At 39.6% G+C, this 18089-nt stretch overlaps 1 long non-coding RNA gene across 1 annotated transcript in view; it reads left to right on the plus strand.

Annotated features, from left to right (window-relative positions):
- The window catches only part of LOC112996564 (uncharacterized), a 38243-nt gene extending 23244 nt beyond the window's left edge, over nt 1-14999 (plus strand). The window contains exons 3-4 of the long non-coding RNA XR_010388304.1: nt 4198-4334; nt 9474-14999. This is a non-coding gene — a long non-coding RNA (uncharacterized LOC112996564). The remainder of the gene's footprint in view (nt 1-4197; nt 4335-9473) is intronic.
- The last annotated feature ends 3090 nt before the right edge of the window (nt 15000-18089 follow it).

Below are 18089 nucleotides of genomic sequence, written 5' to 3' on the forward strand. Positions count from 1 at the left end.
AATGTTTAAGACTAGATTCCTGTATAAATTTAGTCAGAAGATTTCAGTTTTTTTTAATTTTGAAAATAATTTTTTTAAAAAACAGTATTCCTAACGTATCTATGAGATTAAAAACCAAAGGATTTCTGAAGGAAAAACTATGTATTTCTGGATAGCCCATCATAGGGGATACAGGAGATGTGGATTGAAATCCTTCCTTTCTTTGTTCTGGTTCTCAGTAAATTCTTTGTTTCAGCCTTTAGCAACTCAGAGGGAATCTGGAGAAACTATATTTCCCCAGATTTTAGCCAGTCACTGTTTTGAAGGATTGGGGGACTGTTTACTGGTTGATAGCTCTTCATAACTTTTATTTCATGACCATAGCTGTAAGTTCCATTCTCCTGCTTGGTATATGAGAAGCATTTATAACTAGACAGAAACAGTGGCTGTCCCCTGACTACACATATTATGGTTTATTAGACAGCCAGACGTGTCACCCTGCACAGTTTTATAGCAAGTGAAAAAAATGCACCTGTCCTGGACAAGATTCATCTCATCCAAAAATAGGTTTATATGTAAATGACTACTTGAGAGTCTTGACAACTTTTGCTTTTTCTTGAAGGTCTATGGTACGTCAGACCTTCTCCCATTCAAGAAATGATCCATGGCTCTTTAATTACTGTAAATATCAAGTATGAGTTTTAGTGATTATGTTACCAATTTTAACAATACCAGTAATCTGCATTTGTCCAGTGGGCAAGAGAATGTACGCAAGAATGAGTAAATACTTGCAGGGCTAGTTGCTGGTTCTTCCTCATGCCTTGCAGTGTGTAGTGCTCTGTATTCATCAATGTAAGGCTTTAGCCTTAGATTTTAGGTATTTCAGATTATCTATTCTAACCTCTATTACCTCATGTCTTTAAACTTCACCATGTATTTAATGTATGGATATCTTTCACAAAAAATATTTTTCAGGAAGAATTCCTGTGCTTCCCCTCTCAAACAGTGCTTGTACTTACTGAGGACAGATATGCTGTTGAGCTTGAAAGAAAAAAAGATTATTTCTGGCGACATTATTATGCCCACCTCATTTAGAGCTCTAGCCAAATCCTGCCTTAATTACTGTCCTTTTGTTTTTAAGCTTAAAGTGGGTTTTACAGCTATACTAACTACACTTTGGGGGATGGGAACGGGGAAGGGAACTTACTGCATCTTGCACTATTTGTGGCTGTGAGAGCCAAGTCTCTATTTGGTAATTAATATCCTGGAACAACACAAGTAAGCTTATGTTAAATTATTCAGAAAAAACCTATTTTCTCCTCAAGGTGATCTTTAAAAAAAAATGAGAAGAAGATACATACAGCTTTTCATCTAATGCTGACTCTAGATACTGAAAGAGCAGTAAATTGCTCTACTTAAATCTATTGTTCATTTTGGCATCATGCAGAGATACAGCATTATTGAAGAGCTGTAGAAAGCCATTGCTGTGATTATATTAGTGACAGAAAGCTGTCATGCGAAGGCTAAGGTAGGTTTTCTAAGGAGGATATCACATAGGTGCCCTCTCCTATGTGAAGATCCACTTCAGAAATGAGTATCAGAGTAAATGAGTTGGTTTGTTTGCATTTTTGCCTCACTTAGCCCAGACTTATCCAGTCTAAATTATTCCTAAATCCCTGCACCTACTCTTTCTTGTTGCTGCCTCTGGGTAGGTGAAATATAGGCTGAAACTTGAACTATTTTTAACAGGTGTTTTGCAGATATGATGAATTCTGACATTTCCCATCTAACCCTGGAAGTTTTGCTGCCTACTGCCTTCACTGCTGCACCCCTCCTATACGCTCTTTCCTTGATATAGGCTTGAAGTGGACCTGCATATTCCAGAGCCTGAGCTCAGAAAATCCACAATTACAGAGCTCCTACTCTTGCTATTGAGACTTTCTGAACCTGCTTTCTCTGTCAGTGTCTGTCAGCCAAGCAGCCTGCAGCTGCCATGAGTAGCAGCTATAAAATAAGTCATTTATGACTGAACTTGTCCCAGACCCTATGTAAATAACCAGAAAAATGGCTGCCGGTGTATGATTTAAGCAAATAGGATGAGATGAAGTGAACTCAGGAAAGTGTCTTTGGAAAGGCACAAAAAGAAATGTAACAGCTGAGGAAGGCTGAAATAAATGTTTTATCAATGCCAGAAACAAAACTGGAAGGACTATCAAAGGTGATCAGAACAAAGAAAATGTGATTGTGTGAGCACCTTGAGTGTACAGTAGCTTAATTTGAAATGTAATTTTATGGTGTTCGGACAAAAAAGAAAGGCCCGAGGGGAACGTGAAAGAAGTTTTCAATTACATAATGCTGTCATAAAGATGAAATAATCTTTTTTCCATGTTCAAGAGCAAAATGACAACAGGTAATGGGTCTAAACTGTAGCATATTGGAGATGAGGAAAATGCACTAACAGTAAGAATATTGAAATACAAAGTGAAGTTGCTTGAGAAGCTGTAAACTCTCTATCACTACATGGATATAAGAACAAATATCTGTCAGGCATGAAGTAACTCTAGCTTACATTATTCTGGCTGAGGAGAGTGGATGTGATTTTTCAAGAACAATTTCAACTCTATTTGTCCATCATTTTGTGAGTCTGAAAACTCTCTGGGGATGCAAACCAATTCCATTTCATTTTTTGCAGCAATTGTGTATTAATCATTTTCATCTGTATGATGAAGCCAAGTATGCTGTATGGGTCTTCCAGAATTATATTTATTTGTTAGTATGCAAGAAACTTTGAGTAGGAGGAGAAGGAACGTGAGGTGAGTAATAAATGTACAGCAGCTGACACTTGTCAAAGAGCTCTAGCCTATTAGTAAGTAGCTGACTTTGAGCATTCTTATTCATGCTGTGGAAGAGTCCAAGCAGGACTTCACTCTCGGCTTGTCTTCAGACAGATATCTGTGTTGTCAGTCAGCTTGACGGACTCCTGAAATACCACTCAGTCAAATGAAATGAAATGAAATCAGATCTCAGATGATGTGATGCTTGGTCTACTGTGGTCACTGGAAAGAGAACCAAGGTTCCTAGCTGCAGTGCCAAGTATCTACAAACCATTACAGATAAAAATGTTTTGCTTGTAAGACAGCAAATAAAAATCTGTGATTGTTCTCCAAAATGACAGATGAGGACTCAGTATATGGCATGTGTCCAGCCCTGGGCAAGACCTTTGAAACAGAGACACTATTTAAAAGATTAATGATTTGCATTTTGAGGGTGTGTTGGCTGTCACCAATGGGAGTGTTGGTAGAGGTGACTGATTCAGGTGGAATAACAATGTCTATCAGAACTAAATACACTGATCCCAACTGAGAGACTGTTCCCAGCTGATATAAAGTCCAGTGAAACAGTGTTGGTGTTAGGAAAATGGTGAGTGGATTCAACAATAGGCAATAGTCTTGGTATGTTAGAGAAGATAAATGCCACACAATTTCGTTATGTGTAGAATATATATAAGCTTGAAGTATTATTTCACTGAATACCAAAAGCTAATACTAAAACTTTGTAGTTACTTAGCCAGTTCTAATAGTTTCCATCTGGAACATAAAACTCATGTCACAGTTTTCTTATGGATAAACAGTTTATGTCTTCCTTAGAAATTATGAACTGAAATTATGAAATTCTCTAAGAAGAGTAATCATCTACTCTTTTTTTTAACCTCTGGACAACAGTTTAAGGGTATAACTACAGCATCAAAACATTCACAGTTGTGTTTTTCCACGTTTGAACAGTGCCTGTATGTCCTCTTCCTTTCCATTATACAAGATGGAATCTTGTATAATCTTGTGACTCCTTATCAGATTCTTTTAATTCATCTCCTAGCTCACAAATGGCTATCTTTTCCTCTTTCTACAGTATTCCATTGCTGTTCAAATACTGTTTCATTTTATCACTTTATCTTCAATTGTTTTGATTTCTCTCATTATCCTCCAGGGTTTCTGAAAATTGAGGTCAAGTAAGCTTGTAGAAAGAGGTGCCTCAAAATATAGTATGGCTTGTTGACAGATAGAGAAAACTGCAATGGCTTTTTACAACATAACTTGTAGTGCTACTGTTTGAGTGTTTTCTTTCTTTAATGGGCTTTTCTGCGTTTGTCCTTAGAACTTTTATTTCATCTATTTATGTGAGGTAAGAAGACTTTTTTTTTCTTTTTCCTTTTTTTTTCAGATTTTTTAAATACTCTGGCAAAAGTTTGCTGACAGTTTAAACTGACCTCAAGGGAACTGCATCAGCAAAAAACCTTAACCTTGGAAATTTGGAAACTGCTGTTGAATAAGTCCTCCTTTACGGCTAATCCAAAACACGTAAGCAGATTTTCTACTGTCTTTAGATAAAAGAAGTTAGTCAAACTGAAATATCAAAGGTTCATTCTTTTAGTGTTGGAAGTCCTAAGATCTGATGCTCATTGATGCCCCCTGTTGTTCCTTTGTGAATCCAGGTGCTGTTCATTTCTCATAGGCTCTTCGTACACTTTAAACTATGAGTCATCGGGTTTGGGCTGGATGCTTTGTGTTTCTAAGTTGCTTGTTGAGCAAGCTGGCACATCTCCACATTTCACACCAACAAATAACCAAGTAAGAGGAAGAATAAGCCAGCTGTTGTGCTTTACCTAAGGTGCCAGGTCCCAGCTTCATCCCTGCTGGAAGCAGGTGATCCAACAGGAAGGTCTGTGTGGGACCACAGTTTTGGCTTTTCCCAGCCCCTAAGTTGGTAGAGAAGCCATCCTCACCCTGCTCCTGTTACCCTAAGTGCTGGTGACACAGACAGGACCTCAGCCTACTATGGAAAGAGCATATTCCCTAATTCTCCACAGCTGACCTATGCACATCTGGCAAAAATAACAACCTTAAGCTTTTTAAAAGGAAAGTTATATCACTGTCCTAATATTCTCAGGATTAATGTGCGTGGTTGCTCTCATGTGGTGGAGACACAGTGATGGCACAGTTCTGACCACAGACCTGGCATTTTTGACCATGCTGGTATCATATGCAGAACTGGTTCTTGTTGTGCAAATTTTGTTTTCACATGAATATTGAAGGATTTGCAATAATTTATCAATGTACTTATCATAGTGTGTAGGAAGCCACAGACAAAAAACAGATTAGAGTTTAAACATATCATTTTAGAAATGTTTTTGATCAGTGTTACAAACACAAATCACCGTTTTTCTCCCCACTCTGTTTTTATAACAACTGATGCAAATATATAACTACATTTATCAGTAGAAGAGAGGAATCTGCTACCCACCTCGTCTCTGTTATGCTGTCATCAGGGAGAAAGGGCTCATTAATTTTTTTAAAGAAGTTTCAGATTCAAAACACAATTCCATACCTAAAAATTCATATTACTCTTCATGTTAACACTTTTGGCCCTGGGGGTAGAACTGCAAATTAAATACACTGCTTTGTTGCAGTTGATTTCATGGCAGTCATTCTGGGTTATGTCTGTTGTGGCATGTAGCCAGGGCAGTCAGGGTAGGGCTGGCCAGATGAATCCCTTCCCCTAAGCTGTGAAAAAACTCCACTGTAACTTTGGAAACTGAGCTGGAAGCAAATGGCTTAAGTGTATACCATAAAATAAGTAACAATTTTCCTTTTTTGCTTTGATTTTTTTTGTCCTTTTTCATTAAAATCATCATTATCTGGTGTTTAAAAAAATGGCAAATAGTATTCAGCTAGCTCTTCAGTGCAAAACTCATGCTAGCTGAGATCCTGACATCAAATCTATCTCTCTTAATATGATTTCAGCAATTCACAACTTTTTCTCACACTTGTCCCTCTGAAAGGCTGGTCTGTTCTGCACAGTAATTTTCTTAAAAATGAGTCCTTCCAGGAGAATTAATAATGATTAAGTAATGTCCAGACCTACCACTTGTTGTTGGTCACACAGCACTGTTTGGCTGAGGCTAAGGGGCAACAAGGATGCCATAAACACACATTGCTCTTTGGCCAAGGGTACCTTTAACTGCTCCATGCAAGTGGAAGAGCTCCAACTCAAGTGACGGAGCAATACTTAGCCTCTTTCTTAGCTCATTTTTCACATGAAAGTTTCTGGACATCTCTTCCGTGCATGCTCAGGAATGCGCAATTCTTAAGACAGCTCAGCAGTGCAGGGTTTACCTGGTGCCCAGTCACCCCTGGGATGTTTAGGGCAACCTCCTGGGGTGTTGTAGGTGATCCATGAATTCTCATCAGTGGAGTTACCTTCAATGGGAAATTAAAGAAAATTGAGTTCATCTGGGAGCTAAGACACACTCTGGGAAGGCAAAGCTGTAGATCAAGTTCCCTTAGAGAGAGAACATGTATTTCCCACTTACTACAGGTGAGCACCTTTAAGAGTGAGCTTATGCATAATAGCACCAGTATAAAAAGTATGGCCACTGATAAATATTGTGCAAAACTTTCATTGTCAAAATGAGATCCTCAGATGTGGTACACAGAAAAATGCCTAAAGATACTCATGCTGCTTACGCAAGTGCCAAGCTCCTTTTACCCTTAAGCATAAAATACTTCTGGGCGCATGATTTTAGGAGTTTGGGAACTTAGTGAAAAGAATGAAGATGTATATACTCCCTATATACTTCTTGGAGCAGTTCTTCTAGGGTCTGTGTTTTTAAAACAATGCTGAAAAATAACTGGAAAAGATGCAGGAAAAAATATCACAAAATTATCTGAATGTTGGAGAAAGTTCTTTGTAATGAAAGTGTTAAAGAGCTCCTTCTTTTTAGGTTATTCAAATGGCATATGAAGAAGTGGCTTGATGAAGTTTGCAAATACCTTCAAAGAGAGACAATATCCGAAAAGAAGGACTCTCTGGTAGTGAAAGGTCACAAAGACCAATTGCTAGAATCTGGAATCGGGTACATGCAAATGACAGATCAGGTGCACATTTTTGATACTGAAAGTGACTATTGATTGCACAAGCTGCAGAGGAAGTATATTTTATATCTCTTGATGCCTGCATATCAACACTACTTACCTTATGGAAAGATATGCTTTAGCTAAACATAACTTACGTTTAGTCAAACAAAACTATTTGGTATAGAAGTAACTGGAAGTGATGAAAATATGATCTAATGGCCTATTTTGGTTTTAAACTAAGAATCCAAAATCCTCTCTTTGTTTCCCTCATTCTGTACTGAGAAAAGCCATACTAGACAGAAGTAATAGCATGAATTCCTTGTATATTAGGATTCTGCACTCGTCAAGTTGCGCTGAAGTAAATCTCTTTCCGGAATGACAACATAATATTGAGATAAGCAATATGCTGTCCCTAGTATCTCACTGAATTTCACTGAGCATGGCTCCAGTGACTGAGAATTAACATAAATGCAGAACACAGCTTAGAGCACCGGGGAAATAAGAAAAGTTTTTTCTCGGATTCATATTGATATCTAGTACACCTCTAATGTGATAAACATTAATTAATCTCATTATAATTCTTCATGATTTGCTATGCAGATGGTGCAGTCATACACATGATACTGCAGTGCAGATCTCCGATTTGGCTTTCTAGTGCTGAACAATTATAACTTTAAATTGAGCAATGACTGTCCAGCAGTTCAAACATAGTTAAATAAATGGGAACATCAATAAATTTTTGAAAGTGGACTATCTATCCTCCATATATGTCAAAATGTAGTCTGCAGTTATATATTATGATTTAAATCCTGCTACTCTTACTCAGGACATTGATGGAGGCAGTCTGGGCTATTAATAGAAAAGCCAGTTCCCAAAACATCTATGAAAAACAGCATCTGCAAAGCTGCTGCACATGCTCCTCGGATCTGGGCTGTCCACCTCAGCAGGTGGCTCCTTTCCTTTCCCCATCATGTGTTCGCAGTTGGCTGCAGATGTCCCAATGCCCACTGCCTGACCGGCCCCCATCACTGCTCCCACTTCCACTTGCCCTGCTCTCAAACCACTTGACGCCCCTTTGCTTGCTTGCACACCCCAACTTTTCCTCAAACAAGCCTGCCAGGGTTTTCTGAAACCTCATTTATAACTCCACCCTCTCTTTCTCACCTTAATGATCATATTTCAATATATTAATTGTTCTGGTCTGGAGAAGGATCACCCAAGCAGGTTAAGACCTGTCTTTCATTCATAAGCTCTGGAGCCAGTCTGCACACCACTGGAGTATTTGTCACAGTGTTGTCATGATAGCAAGGCTCCAAAATAGACTTGTCGCTTATATTGAAAAAAACTTATTTCACAATACAGTTGAACAGTCAGTCTGAACAGCATAATCCAGAAAGGCAGAAAGACTTATTTACTGGGATAAACTGTGTCCATGCAAGGATTTAGTCAGCTTAGTGATATCACTAGTCCAGCTAGCCTGGCTGTGCAGTGTGGTCCTGGGTGGTCACATACGATGTGACAATACCTTGTTCAAATTGCCAGAGGTCATTACTCTTAAAAAGATGGGGTTAATTTGCCCGTGCAAGCTTCAGCATGCTCTAAGTCTCAAGACCTCCATTTCCACAGCATCTCATGGAATTTTTCTGAGGTGAAAAAATCTGTCCAGGCTGAACAGTCAGGATGCAGGAGCAATTCTCCTGGGTTCAAATTGCAAAAATTACCTTTTGTTTCAGTACGTGCAGTTTAGCAGAGAAAGGATGCCCTGCCCATTGAGCGCCAAGTCTCTTTCTGTTGCATGCCTAGTTGAAATACTCAGATTTATGACAATACTGTTCTGCAGATTTGGCTGTAGATTTCAGGAATAGCAATGAAAACTTACAAAGCATGATAGCAAATGGATGTCATATAAAATGGATATGGAAAAATATGACAGTTAAAAAGGACAAATGCATAATGACCTACACTTTCAGCTTGTGTGCTTTGCCACAAGCTTTGCCACTCTGATAGCAGACAGTAGCCCAGGACCTGAGCGGTTGCTTAATGACTGGTCATTAAGTGCAATGAAATAGCTATGTATGTTCTGATGTCCAGCATTCCTTGCAGCTGCAATACAGGTGTCTCTTGAAGCTCAAGATGCACAGAGCAGTTTGAATGAGGTTTTTCCATACACTACATATTCCACTGCCAATATCTATTATTTTCTGTTTAAAATCTTGTACATTTATCATAACAATTTACTCAAATATAAATGCTGATTTCAAATAGTCATTGAAATCATTACCAGTCTTTTCCAATATTTACTTTTCCATATTTTTTTAGGAAAATTAAGGTAAGATTTCGGGTCCGCCACTGCACAGATGAGCTCTTTTTCTGACAACACTTGTTCCATCTTTCACTAAACACAGTTTGCTTTTTATAAGGTCTGAATTAGCATTAGGATTTCTTTTCACTCCACCAGCTTACACTTTTCAACTGGTTGCATATATTAGCACAAATTACATTTTTAAAGTCTCTTTATTTGGGTAATTTGCTTTACCTCATAAATCTTTAATGCTCACCTCATTTCCCCTGTGGTACCAACAGCTGAGCTTCCTTCACAGAAAACTAGATGCTGTGCCTGACTAGTATCACCTGCCACAGGAGGGAACCCTGCAGAACCCTGTGGGCTCTAGGGCACATTAAGCAGCTCCATTGAAGTCATAACAGTAAGCATATGCTTAAATGCTTTTTCGGAATTGTCCTGGAAAGGTCAGTACTTTGGAAGATCAAGTCCAGAGTATTTCAGTATACACCGCTCAGGAGACGTGGGACAGCTGGTGGTGCACTTTCTGCGGAGAGCTTGGGTGAAGATGGAAGGCAAGCCATCTCCTTAACCTGCTTGCCAGAAACACAGAGGCAGAGATACTATTGTCAATGCCACCATTGCAGTGGTGGGAAGGGCCTCCAAACTGTGATCTGGCCCTTAAAATGATCTCCTTCAGCCAACAATGCTCCCTGTCCTATCCATCAATCAGTAAGCCAAAATGCTTGATCCTGGGAAGAGTGCAAGAGGCCAAATTCTGAGGAGGCCAAGATGAGGTGGATTAAAAACTGGCTGAACTGTTGGGCTCAGAGGGTTGTGATTAACAGCATAAAGTCCAGCTGGAGGCCAGTCACTAGTGGTATCCCCCAGGGGTCAATACTGTGGCCAATACTGTTTAACATCATTAATGACCTGGACAGAGTATACCTTCAGCACATTTGCTCATGATACAAAACTGGGAGGAGTGGCTGATACAGCAGTTTGTTGCTTTGCCCTTCAGAGGGTCCCTGACAGACTGGAGAAATGGGCAGAGAGAAACATCATGAAGTTCAATAAAGAGCAGTGCAGAGTCCTGCCCCTGAGAAGGAATAACCCTATGCACCAATACAGGGTGGAGCCAGCCTGCTGGAGAGTAGCTTCATAGAGAAGATCATGGGGGTCCTGGTGGACATTGAGTTGAACGTGAGCCAGCGATGGGCCCTGTGGCAAAGAAGGTCAAAGGCATCCTTGGCTGCATTAGGATTCCAGCAGGTGAATGGAGGAGATCCTTCCCCTCTACTCAGCACTGGTGAGGCCATGTCTGGAGTGCCGTGTCAAATTCTGGGCTCCCCATAAAAGAAAGACATAAATTTACTGGAGCAAGTCCAGTGAAGGGCCACAAAGATGACTAAGGAACTGGAGCATCTCTCATATTGAAGAGAGGGTGAGAGAGCTGCAGCCATTCAGCCTGGAGAAGAGAAGCCTGAGAGGGATCTTATTAATGTGTATAAATACCTAATGGGAGGATGTGAAGAGGATGGGGCCAGACTCTTCTCAGTGGTGCCCAGTGACAGGCTGAGAGGCAATGGGCACAAACTGAAACACAGGAAATTCCATATGAACATAAGAAAACACTCTACTGGAAAGGTGGTTGAATGCTGGAACAGGTTGCCCAGAGAGCTGTGGAGTCTCCATTCTTGTAGATATTCAAAACCTGACTGGACAGGGTCCTGGAAAGCCTGCTCTAGCTGACCATGCTTGAGCAGGGGTTTAGACCAGATGATCTGCAGACGTCGCTTCCAACCCCAACTATTCTGTGATTTGTGATTTTATGAAGATCTGCTTTTATTTTCTCTCAAAGAGTTCCGGAGAAGTTAGGGTAGACTTTTGCTAGCCAAGTACTGCAGTATTGAACATAGTATGTATAATATCAATATGCTGCCGTAGTCCATTGATTTAAGACATCTTTATGGGTCAGGCAGAGTGGAGAATCTCTCTCTTCTCATATTCACTGCTATAATCATGTAATGGGAGACAAAGGCCAGAAGTGTCTAATTCTAATACAGATGTTTACAATAAATCATATGAATTGCCCCAGACAGATTTTTCCCTCGTTAGCTATAAAGAATAACATAGCATTGACAAAACCTTTTCCCCATTTCACCCCAAATCTGCTACTATAGTATGTTAAATTATATGCTGGAGAAGAATGAATTAAGTAATGGTAACTTGATTTAAAATTCAAACTATGCTGCTTTTCTATACTAGCAATAGTCACAGGAGCAAACAATGATTTCCCAGTGTTACTGACTTTGAGTAGTAGCTTGAATAGACTTATTGATATAAACGGGATCAATCATGCAATATGGTATGAATTGTCTTATGATCAGGTATTACATTAGGTTACTCATAAAATATTGCTCAGTTATAGCTAAGAATAAGATACTAGTATTCATTTTTGCTGGTTTAGTCACCCTTTTAGGAGGAATGACCCTCTGAATCAAGCTTCTGCTGAAGTAAGGGCGGTCATTAAGCTAAAGATGGTTTTCCCATATGCCCAGAGGTAATCTTAGGTTTTGAATTACAAATTCGGATCTCCTTGGGAGAAACTAACTTTTTAAAATAGTATTTAAACATAAAGGAGAACAGGCAGACTCCCTAGCTCACCCACTTGAGTCGGTCACAAAAGATCTTCCGCTTGCTGGAAGACAAGGATTGCACCCAGGTTTTTCACAGACTCATCGAGTGCCCTTATCACCAAACTGCTCGCTGTTGCTTGCAGCTCTTGCTCACAGCAAATTTCGTTACAAACTGTTTTGTTTCTAAGAACTATTTGTCTAAGAAACAGACAGTGTTTTTCAACAGAAAATTAATTAGCACAATTTTTGGAACCTGCTCTAGTAAAGCTTAACAGTTCGTCAAGCTACAGGCTTCCATTCTGATCCCAGATATTAAGCCAGTCAGACAAAAGGCTTGAAATCTGATCAGAAGGCGTTTTGCTCAAATTTCAGCTTTGTCTGACTAGTTCACTGAAGCAATAGGTGTGGGTGTAAGTATCCCCGTTCTGGGGGCATGGCCCATGTGGTACAGGGGGATACAGTACATCGCATATGCTCATAAAGCCAAGATAATGTTTCATTGTCTTTCAAGGAGTCCAATTACAAAAAGCTGAGGAAACAACTCTGTTATTCTTATTTCTCTACAAGATACCAGAAGATAGGCTTGCCAAAGTCTTCAAATATATCCTTAAATCCAGATGAATTGAATAGGCAGAAGCAGGTGTATGAGAATTTCATTGAATCAGAACTGCTAAAGCAGTATATTTAGAACAGACAATATTTGCAATATACAAAGATTTATTTTTCTAAAATGACTGTTTCCACCAAAAGATAAACAATGTCTCTACACAGTCTGTAACATGATTTATTAAATACTGAGAATATTCCCCAGCAGAGCTTATTGCACTGCACAGGAAAACAAGGAAATGCAGAGACATTGTTATAAAAATCCCATTTGGAAAGAATGCTTTAAAATGAACACCTCATTAAACCAAAATGTCAGAAATACTTACACTAAAAGGAAGAAGCCATTACATTTGTCTCAGAGACATTACTAATAACACTTTTACTGAGGCTTTTAGTATTTTTTGCTTTCCCATACCTAAGCAAAACACAAAACCTCTAACCTTCACAGTTCCCTCTGTCACATAGAGCATTGCATGAAAAAAACGCATTAACAAAGCATTAACAAAGATTAGAGCTATTGGCCCAAACAATACACACATTTGTGGTGTCACTTGGAGTAGTGCTTCTTTTCAGTTTTTAGAGTAGGAGAGACAATAAGGAAATATGCTTTACTGCCCCACATTCATCCAAAAAGATAATAACGGTATTAATTTTTGATTGGCAGCCATAATTGGCCTGGATCATTGTTGGGAACATGATAAAGATTCAGGAGTATGAAATCAACCTGCATGAGGACAAAGCCAGAGCTTTTGTGAGTACGGGGGACGTTCTCCTGTGGACAACCTGGCAATGAATTCCAATAACATACGTTGAAATGGGAAGGTGCAATGGTAACCAACTGTCCCTTCAAACTCGGAATGAACCACAATAATAGCAACCTCTAAATATGAGTTTGGCGAGGCCCTGGAAGAAATGTCACATACTAGATAGGCTCAGATGTGCTTTGACTGGAAGAGCGCTTCCAGCTTAGCACCACTAAACCCTGCTACATTTGGGAAGCAGACGGGGATAAACAGTCTGCCACTACCATCTGGAACTGAACCCTTGAATGAACATAGGACTGCTACAGTGCGGTCACAGGGGATATGACCCCATTGGTCATGGGACCCATATGGGATTGTTCAGAAAGTCTGCAGTCCACTTTCTATGATGCAATTTTTGTACCTCTGGTTTCTCTGAAAGTGTCTAAAATTGACCGGGCAGTGCCTTCTGATCTTTTAACAACTTGGTAATACAGTGTTACCAGCTGTGTATAGCTATATTTGGAGTTTTCATCACTGTGTTTCAAAGTTAAAATAATAATAATAATAATAATAACCTCAACTACCCTCAGTAAACTGGTTTTCCTAGACATGGAATTTTCTTGACAAATATTTTTGATGGAAGCAACACTTTTGTGCAGCAAGATAGGAGAATAAGCAAAAATGGTCTTACTGCTTTGGCAGGATGCCTGTCTGATCCCTTCTCTTGCTTGGACAGCAACAGCCGATAAAACAAGACTGCGAGTGCCACCAGCGTGCATCCCCAGGGGCCCTGGCTTTGCTGGGCAGCACAGCCAGAATGTGTATGTGTGTGTGTGTGTGTGTGTGTGTGTGCGCGCGCGCGCACGCACATGCGTGCATGACTAGCTCTTTTTAGGACCAGATATATAGGTGTGTTTAGAAATTTATAGGTGCTTATTAACATTTCTAAGTGTCTAGTATTGTATTTATTTGTGGTATTGTGTTTGTTCTGTTGTATTGTCAATATTAATCCTGAATGTACAGTTCACTCATTTTCAGTTAATTATGTGTTGCTAATAAATCAATAAACTGCTTCAGTCCTCACTTGATTTTAACTGTATGAATTAAGCAGTTTTTTTCCCCATGAAAAAACTTTGTTGCCTTCCCTAGAGCAATGGAGCAGGTAGCCATGTAAGATAGTGTGGAATGGTCCATGTCAGAAGGCATCCTTGTCTTTCCTTGTCATTCTTGATAATTCACAATTAGCTTGTCCCAGTACTGCGTGTTGTACCCTGAATGCGCGTCTTCATGTCGTTTGACCTGTGCACAGTGCAGCCAGGAAACCAGGGCTCCTGTAAGAAAGACAGATTACATATGGAAGTACCTCTTCTTGGCCAAGAAATGGCTTGCACTGAATTTGTTGTTCTCCACAGCTTGCAGGGTTGATGCATGGAAGATCTGCACTTCCATAATCTTAGCGTTATGGAGCTGTGACAAATACCACCATACGAAAGTAGGGCAAATTAGAATATGCTGCAGAGCATCAGTTCATAGGCAGGCATAGTCTGTTGCTGCCATCCTGTTTCACAACGTGCAGAGAAAAATCCCGGAGCAGGGCAGTACACATGGCCACCAAGAGCATCTGAACACATTGATGCCTGGCTAGCTCCTTGAGGGTAGAAAGGGAATGGAGTACTAAAAGTCAGGAAAAAATGGAAGAAAACACACTCAAAAGCTAGTTATTCTATGAATCTCATAGCCTTTTTGAAGTGAGCAAACAATTTCAGAAAGCTCGTGCAGCATGTTAACTTCTCTTGTTTTTCCAGATTTTCTGGTGATGCCGTAGAAGCCCATTTTCTATTCCACAGCCTCACATAGTCTTGAAAATCTGAAGTCTAAAGATTAAGAAGTCTGACTGAAGACATGGTTGGGCCCTGTTGAAATTGAGTGCGGGGGTCCGGGCCTTGGACCTGTGGTAGCAGGGCTGTGGACCTGTGAATTCCCTCAAGAGCAAATACAAATTCCTTTGGCAGTTTTTGCATTTCCATTAAAAGTCTAGGAATGGACTTTCCATTTTTCTGCTTCTTTGGAGACTCTGAAGACTCTAAGACAGGTTTTGTTTGTCCTGCCTCCCAGCATAGTCAACAACCCGTTTTTTAATTTTCTATTACAGATAGTGGTCAGTCTCATTTAGCAACCAGGCCCCTTCAGTGTAAGTATTTTTCTTCTGTCTGACAACATGCCTGATAGAAATAGCTAGCAGGGCTCAAAAGCAAATGCTGTTTGGAGAACAGCAGTGTGAGAGTGTCTTCAATTGCGAGAGCATCTGCAGATAGTCACTGATCTGCTGCCAGCAGAGAAGCTGGTTGAAAACACCTGGGCAGAAGATGCAGGGAGGCAAGATGGAGGTTCTTCTTTCCTGACTGGTGAGTGAAAGAAAGGTCATCACTGCTACTGAGCTCCCAGCTGGGAACAACATTGCTTAGGGGCAAAGAAGAAAAGGGAGTGTATGTCAGCAGATGCTGCTCTGAGGCAATCTGACTCCCAAACTCATTTGGCCATGCAGCAAGGCAGAAGGGTATTAAAAAAAAATCTCTCAAACCTAATGTTTAAAATAATGATAATTCATTAGTTAGTATATGTATATACAAGATTGATTAAATGATTGTAATTAAAATTAACTGTTGGATCAACACCATATCGCACATAGTTTAACTGAATTACTGAGTAGTAAATACATTTTTAGCTTTACATAGTGCAATAACTGTGTAGAAAATGTCTCAGGAAGTATTCAAATATGCAACTTTTGTATATATTTTTATAAAACCTCACACAAAACAAACTGGAAATCACTGCATTACTGAGATTGCTGCTGATTTTGATGGTGGTGTTTCCCTTTGAAGGTCCACTCAGCCGAAACTGATTTTCTTTCAAGGCAGGAAGCTGATGGACAGCACAAGAGAAAAAAGACGTTACTGCCCTACTTCAGCATGGACACGGTAGATGATTCCAGACCAAATACATACATGGGTATAAACTTACCCCTTTGAAGTACAACTCCAGGGAATGTTTCAGAAGGTGAGAACAGGCCTGTCTTCCTGTTATATTCCTTGGCAAGATTACTTCTCAAATGGCAATTACACCTGTGATTATTTCCAAATATTTACCTGTTTGGAACTGGGTAGAGACATCCTCTCTCCCCCTTCCCTCTCTGTGCACACCTTTAAGTTGAATAGTCCCTGTAAATTCAGTTCCAGATGTCAGTGGCATCTGGACAGAAGACTGGGGCCCCAGAATGGCCAATCACATAGTCACATGCCTACCTTGACTGCTGTGAAACTATCTACCTGCTTAAACTGCAGTGAGTCTTTCAGTCTTCTTACCAGATGGGGAATGCTGCATACATCATACGATTACCACCTCCCAAGCTATCCAGTTTCACTTGGGAGTCCAGTTCTCTCATGCAGCCAGTGTTTTAGACTGGATGGTGGGATTACTGTAGTCATCACAACATACGGAACAGCTGATTTGCTATAAAATCCCAAAGCTTTGGCCTTTAATTTTCTGGAAGCAGGTTCAATGCCCTGGAGTATGGTCAAGGCCTGGCTCCCTGGTGGCTGGGAAACTCTCAGCTGGAACGATCTGATTCTGTGACCGACTATTTCCCCCCTCAACCTACTACCATAAGTTCAAATACAATAAAAAACTTGAAAGAACTAGATAGTGGTTGCAGAACAATGTTAATAGCCTCAATCAAAGATGCCGCAAATTAGGGTTACATATACATTAAAAAAAAAAAAAAAAGAAATCCCCAAATGATTATTTGAAGGTATGAGTGTATGTCTCCTGTTTGTGGAAGGAACCAACAGCCACACAGATACTAGTCATCAGATTGCAAGTAAGCATCTGGAAAGAAATACTTGAAATGATAGAGTTATAGTTATATGTGGTTGTGTAGTAGCAAAACTATACAAAAATATATATATCACCAGTGGGAAAAGGACACAATGTTCTGGTTTGATTCTTACAACATCTTGCCTTTTACTGGTTTTCCTAGACACATAGAAACATTCTTCCTGCAGATGCAGACTTTCTTCGGCAGTGTTATTTCAGGAGAAAAACTACTGAGTCACCTACTTTTCAGCTTGTAGAGCTATTTAAAATTCAATAGGATTGTAATATCTTCCTCTTCTCCCATGTCAATAAGCTGTTTTTATTTTCTGATGAACTGCTTATTCTAGTGGAGTGGGAAACATAAAAAATAGATGCTCCAAAATATTAAAGAAAAATAAATCTTTCTATCATATTCCTTTATGGACTTTCATTGACATAGTGTGTTAAATAATTAACAAACATATTTACACAGATTTATTTGAAATACATCCATTCTATTTTCAGCTTCAGAGAATTAAAACAATATGGAGAAGATGAGGAAAATGCTGAACTGTAAAGTATTTTGTTAGTCTCCCACACAAGAGGACTTTCAATGTCCTGTTAACCTTGTTGCTGTTAGGATAACTTCAGAAAATTGTGCTTCTATGCTTTTATTTCACTGGTATGACCTCAGAAGCAGAGAAACTTTAAAAACAAATGTGTGGAGATGTGATAGCCAAAACAGAAAAAGACTCTAGGCTATTAAAAAACCCTATTTTATCAATGCTACAAGTGTTAGATGTCAAATTGCAAATCACTAAGTGACTGATGTAACACACTGAGCAGGTAAACAAGTTTGAGAAAAATCTCCTTTTGGGGAGAATTTACACATAATGATTTGTTTTGATTCAAAAGGTCAGGACAAAAAGTAGAAAAGGGAAAAAAAGAAAAAGTGCTGAAACCTATAAAGTGACAGTTCTAACTCAAAGGCAAAGGTGACACATGCAGGTGACACTGGACTGGAACAGTGAACCAACAAATCTGCACTTAGCAGTGCCATATTTTGGTGTTACCTGAT

The sequence above is a fragment of the Dromaius novaehollandiae genome, chromosome 3, assembly GCF_036370855.1.
Source record: "Dromaius novaehollandiae isolate bDroNov1 chromosome 3, bDroNov1.hap1, whole genome shotgun sequence".
Classification (NCBI taxonomy): Eukaryota; Metazoa; Chordata; class Aves; order Casuariiformes; family Dromaiidae; genus Dromaius; species Dromaius novaehollandiae.